Source organism: Phacochoerus africanus, chromosome 16, assembly GCF_016906955.1.
Source record: "Phacochoerus africanus isolate WHEZ1 chromosome 16, ROS_Pafr_v1, whole genome shotgun sequence".
NCBI classification, from domain to species: Eukaryota; Metazoa; Chordata; class Mammalia; order Artiodactyla; family Suidae; genus Phacochoerus; species Phacochoerus africanus.
The window spans coordinates 24,605,074-24,619,905 of record NC_062559.1 but is presented as its reverse complement, the minus strand read 5'-3'; the positions used below and the strand labels follow the sequence as shown (position 1 = coordinate 24,619,905).

General features: G+C 37.8%; 1 protein-coding gene across 4 annotated transcripts in view; it reads right to left on the bottom strand.

Annotated features, from left to right (window-relative positions):
* CADPS2 (calcium dependent secretion activator 2) overlaps nucleotides 1-14,832 on the bottom strand; it is a 492,759-nt gene that overhangs the window by 194,490 nt on the left and 283,437 nt on the right. The window lies entirely within an intron of this gene.

The window sequence follows — 14,832 nt, the reverse complement described above, 5'->3', positions numbered from 1 at the left end:
CAAGATTAAGCCTTTTTTTTTTTTTTTTGGTTTTGTTTTCAGCTAAGGATGAGAAGAAAAAACTGCCTCAAAACAACAGTGTGACCTGGGCATTAAGAAACCTAGAAGTAAATACTTTCCAGTTGGCTTTTATACGTCCTGAATCCTTAAGGGAAAGAGAACAAGAGGGGAGAAAGCAAGGATGGTCACCAAACAAAATTACAGAACATTTTGAAAGAAACGGTTGATTGAGGAAAAATCAGAAACCCCTATTGTTGAGCAAGAAGTTAAAATGTGCCTATGTCAATAGGACAGGAGACTTAGAAGAGCAAAGGCGCAAAATGTAGTTTTTCCTTTCCCGTGTTACATTTTGTAGAGTCAGGAACATAAAATGCCACCTCCCTTCCTTTTCCTGAGAAGTCCCATCTTCTGCTCATTTAATCTGTTAAATCTGAGCTTACACCGGCATTATCAGAGTAAATCTAAGAGCCTAAGCTATAAAAGCTGTCTTTTAAAAACTAGCTTGCTGTTGCACAAGCTACACTATGAATATAGGCAAACTGCCAGGATGAGAAGATGGTAAAACCCTACTCCCCCTCAGATGAGACATCAAGGTCTTCAACGGACCACTCTTAGAGGAGGCATTCTACAGTGAAGGGCAACGCACTGGCACCTAGAAACAAAACAGAACTACGGAAATTATATACGCAGCTTTACAAGAAGTGGTTTTAAAAAGCTAGACACAAGCCAAACCATAGGGCAAATCAAACTGTACAGAGAAATCTTTTATTATTAAGGCAGTTTTTCCTTTATTTTTGATAATTCATCATTAGCACCCTTTCATAGCTTAATTAGCAGAAAAAGTGGCCTAAAACATCTTTTTCAGTGGTTCATCGTATTACCAATAGTGAATATTTTAAAATTATACAAATTTGTCAGGGTCTTATTCTAATATGCTCTATTACAGAGTGCATATTTTGTAGGCACACTTTCATGTTTTTCCCAGTTTAAACGTCCTCCAAAATACAATAATACTCTTCTGCATGTGCAGAAACTTTACTGCTTTGTTAAAAATTCAAGAAAATTCATGAGCTTTCCAAGTTGGTCTACCCTAACCAGGCACACCTGCTTAGAGTAGAGCCTGTGCCTCCATCCCCTGGAAGGAGGTGGAGGGTCGAAGCGGTGAAGATGTGACTCTAGGCGTCAGGCTATGACACATTCCAAAGGGAAGGATGCTGTGCACTGCTTAGCAAACAAACACCACCACAAACAAACACTGGAGCACTTAGCGATGAAAATGAAATAATTCACTTGGGCAATCCCAGATATTTTTATGGTCCAATCCACTAAGCTTCCCTCTCCCTGAAAATGCACACGGTTTGGTGATAATGAACCAAAAGTTTCAGCAAAGGCTTTTACGCATGCTTCATACTACATCTTACTTACTAGTGGAAATACCCATTTGGGGGCACACTGTTCCTAGTGCCAAGCAAACATTATGCAATATGGGTCATCCTGAGTTAGCACAGCTACTGTAGGTTTCCCTTTTCTCTTCTGTTAAGTAGATATATCTGTTCTCTCTTCTTCATATTTAGGAAATGTTCAAGCAAAACATGGATTTTGTTTGACTCCCAAAAGGTCTCCAATTCTATGACGTTTACTCTCTGATCTCAGTTAATGAGGATATATTTGAAGGTTCTGACATTTAGAAAACAGTCTACGTCCATCTTTAAAGTAACATATCTTTGTGTTATTTGCAAAGGTATTTGAATTCCTCCTGACATACCACACATTTCACAGACTCCCTTCCCCAGCAGCCTTGGTCTACCTAAACCGTGTCACTTGAACTTCACTTTAGTGCTTTATGACCAATATTCTCTGTCCTCAAGGAGGTCTGGGGTTCTGGATCGACACTTGAGGGACTGAGCAGTGAGATACCCTTGCTGTCCTGCCAGCTCTGAGGTTGTACCTTGGCGTCAGTGTCCTGTCCCTGTCCTGTTCCCTTGAGCTCAAGTGGTTGTTTGGATAAGCCACCCAAGACTCCAGGCTGGGGGCCCAGCTGTGCTCTTTTTCTTGCTAATTTTTCTCTGATACGCTGCTCTTGAATTCTGGACTTGTTAGTTGGTCAAAGACATTTCCATGATTGCTCATATCTGTGAACATTCCTGTGCCTCAGCATGAGATCCTTTGATACTTTTTTTTTTTTTTTGGATACCAAGTACTCCTTCGTCTCAATACTCTGAGTTCTTGCTGCTTCTCTGATTGCCTGTTACCTGTCTTACCCCATCAGTCCCACACATCTTAATATTCCATCCATTTCCAACAATTTAAATTCATTGGTTCTTGCCTCTCATGTTTCCAGTTTCCTCCCACCCCTCAGAGGTTAACGATTACTGGCTCAGAGAAGCCCTCCCTGACACCCCAAACGAGGTCATACTCTCTTCTCACATGTATTTGGCGAGATGTGGACATTTCTCCCATAGCCCTGCGACAGCACATGGCACAGCATATCGGCACGGATGTCTATTTCCGACACACACAGCATGCTCTGTCAGGGTTAGGACTACATCAGTTACCACTCACCTCCCTGTCCCAGCACCATGCCTTCATCCAGCACATATTCCATAAACATTTCTGAAGTGAATGAACGGCTGTTTCTAGTCTTGGCATTCATTAGGAAGGCTTATCAGAAGGACAGAATGAAGAAAGTAAATCTCCAGCAAAAATGTATTTAATATATACTAAAGGAAAAGCCTTGGCTAGACTTTGGATTTTCCATAAAGGTTGTATTTTTATATGTTTTTAATCAAGAATATTCAAATGGTTTTAGCAGAATTTCATCCTGATATTTAACTTAATATGGAAGATCACGAGTCCAGTTTGCCTACATGCTCACGATTTAAGAACAGATTCCCAGGGCTTCCGCCAATGGTTTGAGCCACAGGTGAAAATGGCCCAAGGTCACATTTTCACAGAGGCATGCGACAGAATATATTCTATTCTAGAGATCTCGAAATGCCAACAGATTTCTACTTCCTACACACACACACACAGGTATACATGCTTTAACTTTTTGATATGTGAATGTTGTTGGAATCTCTGAGGAGGCCCAATAACTTAGTACCTCTTTCCTTTGCCTCAGTTCTGAATAAACTGGCTCAAGACAAAAGAGCTGTTAACAAGAAGCTAAAAGACCACTGATAAATACTGAAGAATGTGGCTTATTTCTGTGAGAGGAGGGCTTCCTTATGAGGTCCCCTATCCTCAGACACTGCTGGTCAGGCTAAGTCTGTCCATGTGGAGATCCTGCTCCTGGCCGACTCATAGTGGGAGCAGCAGTGAACAGGTGCTCGAACAGGTGCTCAAGGGACAAATGGAGTGGGAAGGGCTGAGCTCTGCATGCCCAGGTCCTGCTCTCAAGCTAACTAATCAGATGCTGCAAAGAAAGTGGGGGTGGGGTTTCAGTGGAGAGAGGCCAGGAGTATTACTGTCAATGGATATTCCTCCACATGGAAGCAAATATGAGGGGTGCAGAATAAGGGCTTTTTCAAAATAGAGATGAAAGAGTAAAAATGAGAGAAAGAGGAGGGATGGGGGGAGAGAGAGGGAGGGGGAAAGAGAGAGAGAGAGAAAGGGAGAAAGAGACACACAGAAACAGAAAATGAAGTCAGAGAAATAGATGAAGAAAACAAATGATTCTCTTAAGTCTATCTTTTAACTGGTATGTGCGTGGTGTGATTTTCACTATCTTTCATCTGTAAAACAGAAAAAGCAATATTTGCACCCTACGAAAAATAGTGTCATTACAAAAATTTGGTTGAATAATGAATGTAAAGGGGCCTTTGCAATTACAAAGCACAACTTCAATCAAGGCATTATCAATAACATCATTATCTTAGCGGTAACGTATGTACTGAAAAAATACTTCAATGTAACTCTTTAAAAAGACATTGGAAAGCTTGGGAAGAGTGGCAATAAATTTTTCAACTTGAGGGAAAAAAACTTGAATGTGGCAAAAATTTAAGTATATATTTTTCTGCAAATGAAGTATAACTATGAAATCACAGATTACAACAAAACAACCAGTTCTCATTCATCAGATAAAAGTACTATTTCTATAGAGTGCATGTATTGTATTTCCCAGCTCCTCAATTCCTTAGGGTCTTAAGAAACTGCTACTATTTTAGAGTTCAGGCTGTGCTGCAACAGGACTGTCTCCATTTCAGCAGTGCTGGGACACAGGTTCCATCCCTGTTTTGGGTTGCAACTGTGGCTTGTATCTGATCCCTGGCCAGGGAATTCCACATATGTCACGGGGCGACCAAAAAAAAAAAAAAAAAAGGCTATGGTTTAGTAATAATCTATGAGGGAAAACCATGTGAAAAAGAATATATATATGTATATAAAATCTAATAATAGATATATATCACTGTGCTGTATACCTGAAACTAACAAGACATTATAAATCAACTAAACTTCAATAAAAACTAAAAGGAAAAAAGAAACTCCTTATCAACCTATTAAAAGACTACTATGGAAAAGTATACTTTTTTTTTTTTGGTCTTTTCTAGGGCCGCACCCATGGCATATGGAGGTTCCCAGGCTAGGGGTCAAATCGGAGCTGTAGCCGCCGACCTATGCCAGAGCCACAGCAACACGGGATCTGAGCCGCATCTGCAACCTACATCACAGCTCACGGCAATGCCGGATCCTTAACCCACTGAGCAAGGCCAGGGATGGAACCCGCAACCTCATGGTTCCTAGTCGGATTCATTAACCACTGAGCCACGATGGGAACTCCAAGAAAAAGTATACTTTGATGATCCCTTTCTCGCTCACACATTTGGAGGAAAATCACTAACAAAATACAGGCAACAGCAGCAAGAGGGTTACATACAATCAGGTTGGGATTCACTGGCTAGGTTTGTAAAATGTTTCTCTTTCTCCTGTAGACTGAAGCTTAAGAATTCCATTTATTTATTTACTTGGTTATTAAACTGTAGTCACAATGTTTCTGCCTATGAATGCAAGATACAAAGAAAAATTTAATCAAGATAGTCAATAAAAAAAAAATCACCCTTGACATTTATAAAACATAGTCACAAAAAGTCTCAGATATTTTTGGTTAAAACTGACCTGAGTGGTACCTTTGATTATTCATATACTGTTGAACACTACAAGTTTTTCTGTATTAATTTTATAAAATGTCTTGACAAGTTTGATATGTCCAAAGTGAATTGCCACTTCACCTTCTAACATTTTCTTCTTACATTTTTTTTTTTAAAGAAAATGACTTGAAGATTACTTAATACTACTTTAAAAGTGCCACTTGTGTTTCCAAGTTCTCTACTTCAACAGGAAAAAAAAAAAAAATTTCTTTTGGGGGATGCTTGCGCCATCTACTGGAGAAATATATCACTACTTTTGCCAAATGAGAACCGTTAGCATTTCCAAAGACACTTGTGAGGTACTTCCCTCTAAAATGCAACACTGGGCCAAAATCTGGTCCTTTCCTTTCTTCTGTTTCAAGGTATGTGTTAGTACAGGCAATTAGCAGCTTCTCCCACAAAACAACACAAGTGTACATTAGTTCAAGTAATTCAATATTCCCATCTTAATTTGACAGAATAATTCATTCACAGGCAAAAGTAGATATGGAAGAGAGAAACACTGATGGAAGAAAGGAGATTATGTAACCGTTTTACTGTTTATTTAAAAAGTATACAAATACCTAACTTTAAAATAAATATAAGCATAGGCTTTCTCTCCCATCTAGCTACACAGCTAGGAATAAAGACAGAATTGTTAGAATTTGTAGACTGTCAAAACTACTTCGCAGAAAAGAACTGAAACCATTCCAAAGCTATCCCTGGGTTTTTCTTAATAAATAACCACAATCACAATAAAATAGAGTGTAAAAAAAAATAAGTACACATAAGACATGATCTCTAACTAGCTTCCCCCTCCCCCACCTTCCCTGTACGATGGCACCACCTAAAGCAGAAGAACTAAGAAGGAATTTAAACTCTATTCATTTTTCACTAAGACATTGTTATTTTTTCCCAGCAAAAGAAGTGAGAATCATATTTGACGATCCACATCATAATTATATCTCTGGGTGTGGGGTGCAATTCATTTGCAGGTATATATACATCTTCTCTTTAGTGGGATGCATGGATTATTTCTTAGAAAGTTAACAAATTACACTGTAACTGCAAGTGATTAGAATCCAAATAATTTTCAATTTATGGGTGCTTTCTCTACCTTCCTCTTTCCACAATTAGAGGAAAACAGACTAAAACAAAACAACTAACCAAACAAAAAACTCACTGCAGAGACTATAAAACATATTCTGGAGTTGGTGCTCTTGAGTGATCACTGACCTAATATTTACTTTGTGCATTTTAGGACAGAAGATACACTTACTGTAATCATTAACAACAGTGTTTGAAGATACTATGAAAAATGAAAGAAAATATTATGAAAATGAAGATAAACTACCATGGGAGTCCCTGTAAATCAGAGATTCTTAGATGACCTTAAATGAATAAATGATCCTTAATCATCAAATAAAATTAACTCTAAAGAGAAATACAGAATTCTAATAATTAAGGGAATAGCAAACAATAAAGTTTATGACCTAGGTTTCCAGTTAGATTTATTTTGCTAGGATTCAAGTGAATCTTTTAAATCAATCTGAAATTTAAAAAAATCAAAAAAGTAAATTGACTACAATTTACAGTAGAATATATTGTCAGAGCACACATCCTATACTGATATTCTTTGAATCAAGTAACTATTTCCAATGCATTTCATCATTGTTTTCTTTATGAACAGGTTACATTTTTTGTAAACATTTACTGAATTCCAGGCATTATGCTTTGTATTTTAACATATTATCTTGGCTAATACCCACTAAGAATCACAATCACTATTAGATAGTATAGTTATTGTTACAAACGATAACACACACACAGCTTACCACCAACTTCTGAGACTTTCAGTGCTATAAAAATGACATTAAGCACTACCTTTAAGTTTTCATTAGCAATGCTCCCCGAATATACTTTCTAATTTTGCTACAAGATTCACTTTGCAGTTGTCAGTTGTGAGGGCACAGGCCCCGGCTTCTATATATGAAAGGCACTTCTTTCTCTTCCTGGATGGAGACGTCTCTACATGGAGACGGTCTTGATCTCAGAACAGTGATGTCCAGACCACCGCCTGTACACTGCATAAGACAGGGCCCGGACTGGTTGCTGATGGGAAGGGTTTACTTACTTAAACAGGGGGCCACCCCCGGGTGCTGGCTAGGTGTTAAGGCAGGAGTCTTCGTTTGGAGAAAAGACAAAGAACGTAATAGCAGGGGGCCCTCTTGAGGTGCCAGCTAACTCAGGCTGGCTTTTTGGACAGACCACACGGTTCGCAATGAGAGTCATAAACGGGTCAGAATCCACAGAACGAAAGCAAGCTTTACTGAGAGTTCCTTATATTCTCTGTGGATTCTCTTGCTCTCCGTTAGCAGCATGGTTTGGGCAGCTCTACCCTGCTCTAATGAACCAAAGGCAAACGAGGAAGGCCAGTCCACCGTGGAAGAGGAAGGACAGGAGCTGGAGGCAGGGCGCATGTGAAGCTAGCACAGGACGGAGGAAGGAGGTGAAGAACCGTCCCAGGAGGGGACACTCAGTCCCTTCTGAGGCCAGTCACCTGCATCTCCAGAAGAGTCCCCTTTCTGAGTACAACACTGGAGGTTTGGAGTTGTTCTTGGCACAGAGGCCTTTCCTCCCAGTAGTTTCCATGAACTCTCAGGAACAAAGGAACAAAATTAACTTATTAAAGAGAGAATGAGCACAGTCCCTACAGGAACAGCCCACCACTTTGCTACGATTTCTGAAACTGGTCTCAGTTGAGCCTCAGTTTTTTCTAACTGGAAATAGAGCTAAGAATTGGTTTCTTAGTTGCCTTAAAGGGTCACCTTGAGGCTCAAATGACCCAATAGATATAACAGCTCTGATAATAAATGTAAAGATACTGGAATTCCCGTCGTGGCGCAGTGGTTAACGAATCCGACTAGGAACCATGAGGTTGCGGGTTCGGTCCCTGCCCTTGCTCAGTGGGTTAACGATCCGGCGTTGCCGTGAGCTGTGGTGTAGGTTGCAGACGCGGCTCGGATCCCGCGTTGCTGTGGCTCTGGCGTGGGCTGGTGGCTACAGCTCCGATTCGACCCCTAGCCTGGGAACGGCCCAAGAAATAGCAACAACAACAATAACAACAACAACAACAAAAGACCAAAAAATAAATAAATAAATAAATAAGTAGAACAAATACTCATGGATAATAAATAGAATAAATGCCTAAACGATTTTGAATATAAATTTGAAAAGGAAAAGCATAGACTACTGAAAAAAGGGAACTGAGGTACATGATGGGGAAAGAGGTTATAAGAGAGAATCTAGCTTTTCTAAATGACTTCATGTTCCCAGGTATAGGTACCCCGTATTTCAGCGCACTGAAATAATTTACCAATAAAATGCCATTGGGAGTTCCTGTCGTGGCTCAGTGGTTAACAAATCTGACTAGGAACCATGAGGGTGCAGGTTCAATCCCTGGCCTTGCTCAGTGGCTTAAGGATCCGGCGTCGCCGTGAACTGTGGTGTAGGTTGCAGACGCGGCTCGGATCCCGCATTGCTGTGGCTCTGGCGTAGGCTGGTGGCTACAGCTCCAGTTAGACCCCTAGCCTGGGAACCTCCATATGCCACAGGAGTGGCCCAAGAAATAGCAAAAAGACAAAATAAATAAATAAATAAATAAATAAATGTAAAGATACTATAAAGATGTAAAGAAATGCTCTTAGCAGTATTTTGTTAAAATCCAGGTAAGGTCGTACTACCATTACAAGAAATTAAATTTGAGAAATGTTATTGGGCTTATTTATCTACATAATACAAAGCAAATGATTAAAACTGGTTTCTTTTTTGGGAGTGGGGGATGAGAGTGACGATTCTGACTCATGTGGACCTAGTTGTACAATCATGAATGCAAAAATTCTTTACACTAATTTTTTTGGTTCATGTAGGAGAGAAAACTTCCCTAAGAAACACATTTTCACAACATTTTAAGCACATCAGATGAGTTAATTTCTAACGTAGTAATTTCTAACAGAAATGTTTAAAGTATATCAAAATTCACTTATTCGAATTCAGCGCTTCTCGGATGTTATGAGCAAGTAATGAAATCATGCACAGAACGCTAGTGAAAACACACACTGCTGGGCCTGAGTTTCTAGTGCCCTGCAGCTGGCCTAAGAATCTGTATTTCTAACAGGTTCTCAGGTGAGGCTGATGCTTCTGGCCCAGACAACATATATTAGCCACTGGTTAATCTACACCTCTTCTGAAACCTCAGCCACCTTGAGTATATATTTAAAAGGCATTTTACCTAAAAGTATATAATTACTTAAGCTTTCCTCAGAGTAGCACTATGAACAATTTTTCTAACTGAAATAAAACATTTTTTCCCCTTTCTTCTTAAATTTGATCATAGTGCCCCCAAGTGGATAAAAACGCTACTAACAAGAAAGGAAAACAATTACGTCAATTTTTACCTGTATCTGACAGAAGAGCCAACTGAGTGTTTTTCCCAGGACACAGCACAGGTTAACCGAAAAACTACCCACACATGTCTTGGGAAAGCTTACCACTCTTGCTCTCAGGGTTTTATTTATAACACTAACGTTGGGTCAATTAATTCCCAATCTCTTGCCGCTCTTAAATTCTACACTGGCATGAAGTAACCACAAAAACCTATTCAGAATCAAGTGTAACATCAAGAAATAGCAAAAAAGCTGTATTATTCTATAGTCTCCATCCTTACCATCCCATAGCTCCTCAAAGCTGTGATGGGACTGCAATATGCACTCGTGTAGGGTTAAGAAAGAAAGTATTTGGGCTTAAATGACTGATTAGAATGCAGGGTGGTTAAACAGGCTCTGGCTAAAACACTTGCCTCCCCAGTGTGGTTATTTCTGCCACATCCTGGAGGAATTCTCTGGAACAAAGCAAACCATTCTTTCTGGGTATAATTAATATCAGTACACTCCATAGAAATTTGTATGTCATTTTGCAGCACTATAATTCAGCTGAATTAGTTTTTTTTTTTTTTAGTTCAGTGGTCATATATGGAATCAATAAATTAAGGGCTTCTAGTCAATGTCACAAAAGCAATATTGCTGATAGGTAAAAATGGTATCATAAAACACTGGTGAAGAGGCTTGTGGCTTACAGGCTTAATGACTAAACCTTTCTTAAAAATTAAAAATATTATAGTTGATTTATAAGGTTCTGTCAATTTCTGCTGTACAGCAAAGTCACCCAGTTTTACATACATACATACATCTATCTATCTACAAATATATCTTTTTATCACATTATTATCCTCCATCACGCTCCATCACAAGTGATCAGATATAGTTCCTTGGGCTGTATAGCAGAATCTCATTGCTTATCCACTCCAAATGCAATGTTTTTACCTACTAACCCCAAACTCTCCATCCATCCCACTCCTTTCCCCCTCCCTCTTGGCAACCACAAGTCTGTTCCCCATGTCCATGAGTTTGTTTCCTTTCTGTAGACAGGTTCACTTGTGCTGTATATTAGATTCCAGATATAAGTGATATTATACGGTATTTGTCTTTCTTTATATACATGTATCTATCTTCCTCCCACGTATGTGTGTATATGTGTATCTCTTCACTTTTCATCACTCTCTTAACTTTAAAAAAGGCTCTTCTATTTCAAATGTATATCCATGGTCTCAAACTTTTGTCAACTGCTCATATAACCTCATTCTGCCTAAGAGAAGGATAGAAATGCAAAGGGGAGGACCACAGGCTTTAGTGGCACATACAGTGACACTGGTGCATGCTATAAGGGGATAATGTATACACTGACCTCTGGATTTCCCCTGGCTTCCTTAAGCACATGTATTTCTCATATGAAATACCCCAAAGAGAGTCTCATGTTATTTCATGCCAATTAACAAACTGCTAACATGTCATGTTAATAAAAAAGCAATTGACCTAAGTAGAAGGGCTAATTAAATGGAGTAAGGTAATTAAACGATTCTTAATATGTAATCAAAAGATATGGCTGGAAGTGTTTCACAATGTTGTCTCTTTGTTTTCAAGTATCTGCCTATCTGCAAAATTCTAATCAGTGTAACCATATGCATAAAAGACAGATCCAGTGCAGATGTTAATTTGTTGCATGATAGAAATCAGGTGTTCAATTACAAATAATGGGGTGTATGAGAGAACGTCCAAGATTTCCATTTAGCTGAACACATGCATCTCAACCGGCAAATGATTGCAAAGCATTTATATTGGAATTAGCTACTAGCATGCACCCAAGGCACATCACATTCAAGTCCTTTATTATCTTCATTATATAATATTCACATCCCCAGCCCTATGTGTTACCTAATTTGCCACTGATTTAGGAGTTTGAATATTTGATCGTCTAAATTCTATTTATTGCATCTGAATTTCTAAAAGGATGTTTTCGATTTTGAGCCAAATTCTAGAGCACTTTAACATGAGCAATTTTATTTCCAAATATTATTTTTTAAATAAGCAAAACCATTTGCTTTTGTACTAAGGCAAATTCCTCAAACTAAGAATATGCAAAGCTTTTAATACGTAAAGCCTATCTCAGCAAAGCCCTCCCAACATGGTACCTAAATGTATTTTAGCAAAGCAACCACAGAGAGGGCCAAATATATTCACGTGGTTAAAAGACATTATGCAGATTTTCTTTTTAAATATAATTTACAATAAAGACAAAGGCTTACAACTTACTTGAGATACACACCACACCAAGCTTATAGACTGATACAATTCTGAAAAGATGAAGAAATACCAGACTGATGCTGAATTATGTCCCAAATCAAGACACTAATATTGAGAGTCTGCAATTTAGTTATTCAATAACTAGTAAACCATATGTCTAAACCATAATATCAGATAATCACGGAGGTGACAATGAAAAGAATCATCTGATTAGATGCAAGAATACTAGCAACATACATCAATGAGGAGGGCTTCATTATTTTAAAAGAACATAGGAAGGACGTTTAAAAAAAGTGCATTAACTTTTCAAATTCAAAATATGTGACTGTCTAAGGTCCCTTACTCATTTAGAAAATAAATAAATGTGATTGCTGAGTATGTGGCAACTTGCAAAACCTCAACAATTATTCAAAGGTAAGAATGGTGAGGGATAATTCCTGTAACCAGGAGACACAACATGGTGACATTATGGGCCCAATCGGACCTACAGATATGCTTTGAAAGCCAAGTATCACAAAATATCATTCTGAACTTCTTTCTGTAAGGCGTGTTCTCTTGAGTCCCCTAATGCTGACTGTTTCACTCTTCATGATCTTATACTTAATTGCTTCACACTTCTGTTTGGCTTGCCTGGCCTATGATGGCATTCCGATATTGTGAATTCCTGGCGATCCCTTGAGACACGGATTGCATATTATTAGGCAGTGTTGCCTGGTGGTTTAGAGAATAAGCTTTGGAATGAGACAAACTTGGATTTAAATCATGGTCACTTACTAGTCTGTAAGACTTTGGTCAACTTCTTTGACCTCTTTATGCCTCAGTAATCTCTGTAAATTGACATAACAGTGACATCAATTATATCATATAAATCATGTATATATATATATAAATTACATAAATCAGAGTTGCAAAAAATAATATATAATCAACCAAGAATATATATTATAAACAAGGTTTTTTAAAATTTGATTTTTAAAGAGTTTTAGGTTCACAAAAAATTAAAATGTAGGTATGGAAAATTTCTCACATTCTCTGCAAATTCTCCTCAGTACTGACATGCTACACCAGAATGATAGGTACATTTGTGACAATTGATGACCCTATAATTAACACATCATAATCACCCAAAGTCCAGAGTTTAGGTCATGGTTCACTCTTGGTGTTGTTCATTACAAGTATTTGGGCCTATGTGTAATGATACATATTCACCATTATAATATACAGAATATTTTCACTGCCCTAAAAATTCTGTGTTCTGCCTATTCATCCACTTCCTACCCCTCAACCCTTGGCAATCACTGACCTTTTTATTCGCCATAATATTGCTGTTCTAGAAGGTCATATAGACGGAATTGCACAGCCTTTTCAGAGTTTCTTTCACTTAAGATTTCCTCCACATCTTCATATTTTGATGGCTCATTTCTCTTTAGCACAGAATAATATACTATTGCTGGATGTATCACAATTTATCCATACACCTAATGAAAGACATATTGGTTGTTTCCAAGTTTTGGCCATTCTGAGCAAAGCTGCTACATCCATGTTCAGGTTTAGTGTGGACAAAGCTTTCAACTTCTTTGGGTGATACCAAGGGCCATGACTGCTGGATCATACGGTAAGATTATGTTTAGTTTTGTAAGAAACTGCCAAACTGCCTTCCAGTGTAACTGTACCATTCTGCAAGCCCAATTAATGACAGTTTCTGCTATTCCACACACTGTCTCCATTTGGTATTGGCAGTGTTCCACAATTCTGCCATTCTAATTGGTACTTTGCAAGATAGGTAGGTTGTTGGTTGGTTGCTTTTTTTTTTTTTTAAACACAATTCCAGTGACAGAAAATCTCTCTTAAATTATTTTAATAAAAAGGAAAGGGGGGGGGAGAGAAAAAACTCCACAAGCGGTTTAATGAGAGTAATATAACTGATTCTCCAAATTAAAACTGAAATGAAAACATTACAAGAAAAAAATTGTAGGCCAATTTTATCTATTAACAGAGCTGAGAAATTTGGCAGTGAAGAGGAATGTTTGAATTACAGAAAAGAAGCTTGACTAGTTCAAAAACCAAATGAAAATTTACTCTAACTCATCAGCAGTCAGATAAATTGAAGAGACTATTTGTCATTTAATTTTAAATAGTTCTGATAATTTTAAATAGTTTTAATAAAACTATTTCAACTATTCATGTGTTCCATGAATGTAGGGATGGATGGTTTAATATCAGTAAAACCACCAATGTAAATCACTATGTTGATGACTTAATGGAGAAAAATAATATTACTACCTTAATAGACACACAAAAAGCATCTGATGAAGTTCAAAAATTGATGCTTTAACAAACAATTTAGTAAAGCTGTATATCAGGGGTATAAAGCAACTATGCTCAACAAAAGAAATTTTAGATATTATGATGGTTAATTTACACATCAATTTGTTTGGGCCATGGGTCCCTAGATATTTGGTCAAAGATTATTTTAGGTGTTTCTGTGGAGAGACACCTAAAATTTAGTTCTTTTAAAACTGAGAAAAGACAGGTTTGCCTGCTGTCATTTCTAAATAATATAGCATTCAAAGCCTAGGCCCACTGTATATGACAAGAAAAAGAATGAGATAAAGATAGCAAATTCAGAGGAAAAAACTGCCATTATTTGCAGATGACAATCACCTACAGAAAAAAATATGACAAACTGTTAGCTCAAGTTAGCTTTCTACTATCAATACTATGCTTCTATACCAAAAAAGCAAAGATGGATGGATGGATGGCCTTCCACACAATAGTGTGGGAAAACTGACTTTTTGAAAAAGTTCGAGTGCTTCCTTATTACACCTTATCCAAAAGGGAGCTCTATGTGGGTTAAACACCTAAAAGAATAAGTATAAAAAACCTAAAAGAGGAAAATGAAGATTATTTCTGTGACTTATGGGTAAATGATACTTTTAAAATGATTCCAAAGGCATAAATACACAGAAAGAAAATAAATGTTTTTGATTATCCAGCAGATAACAGAT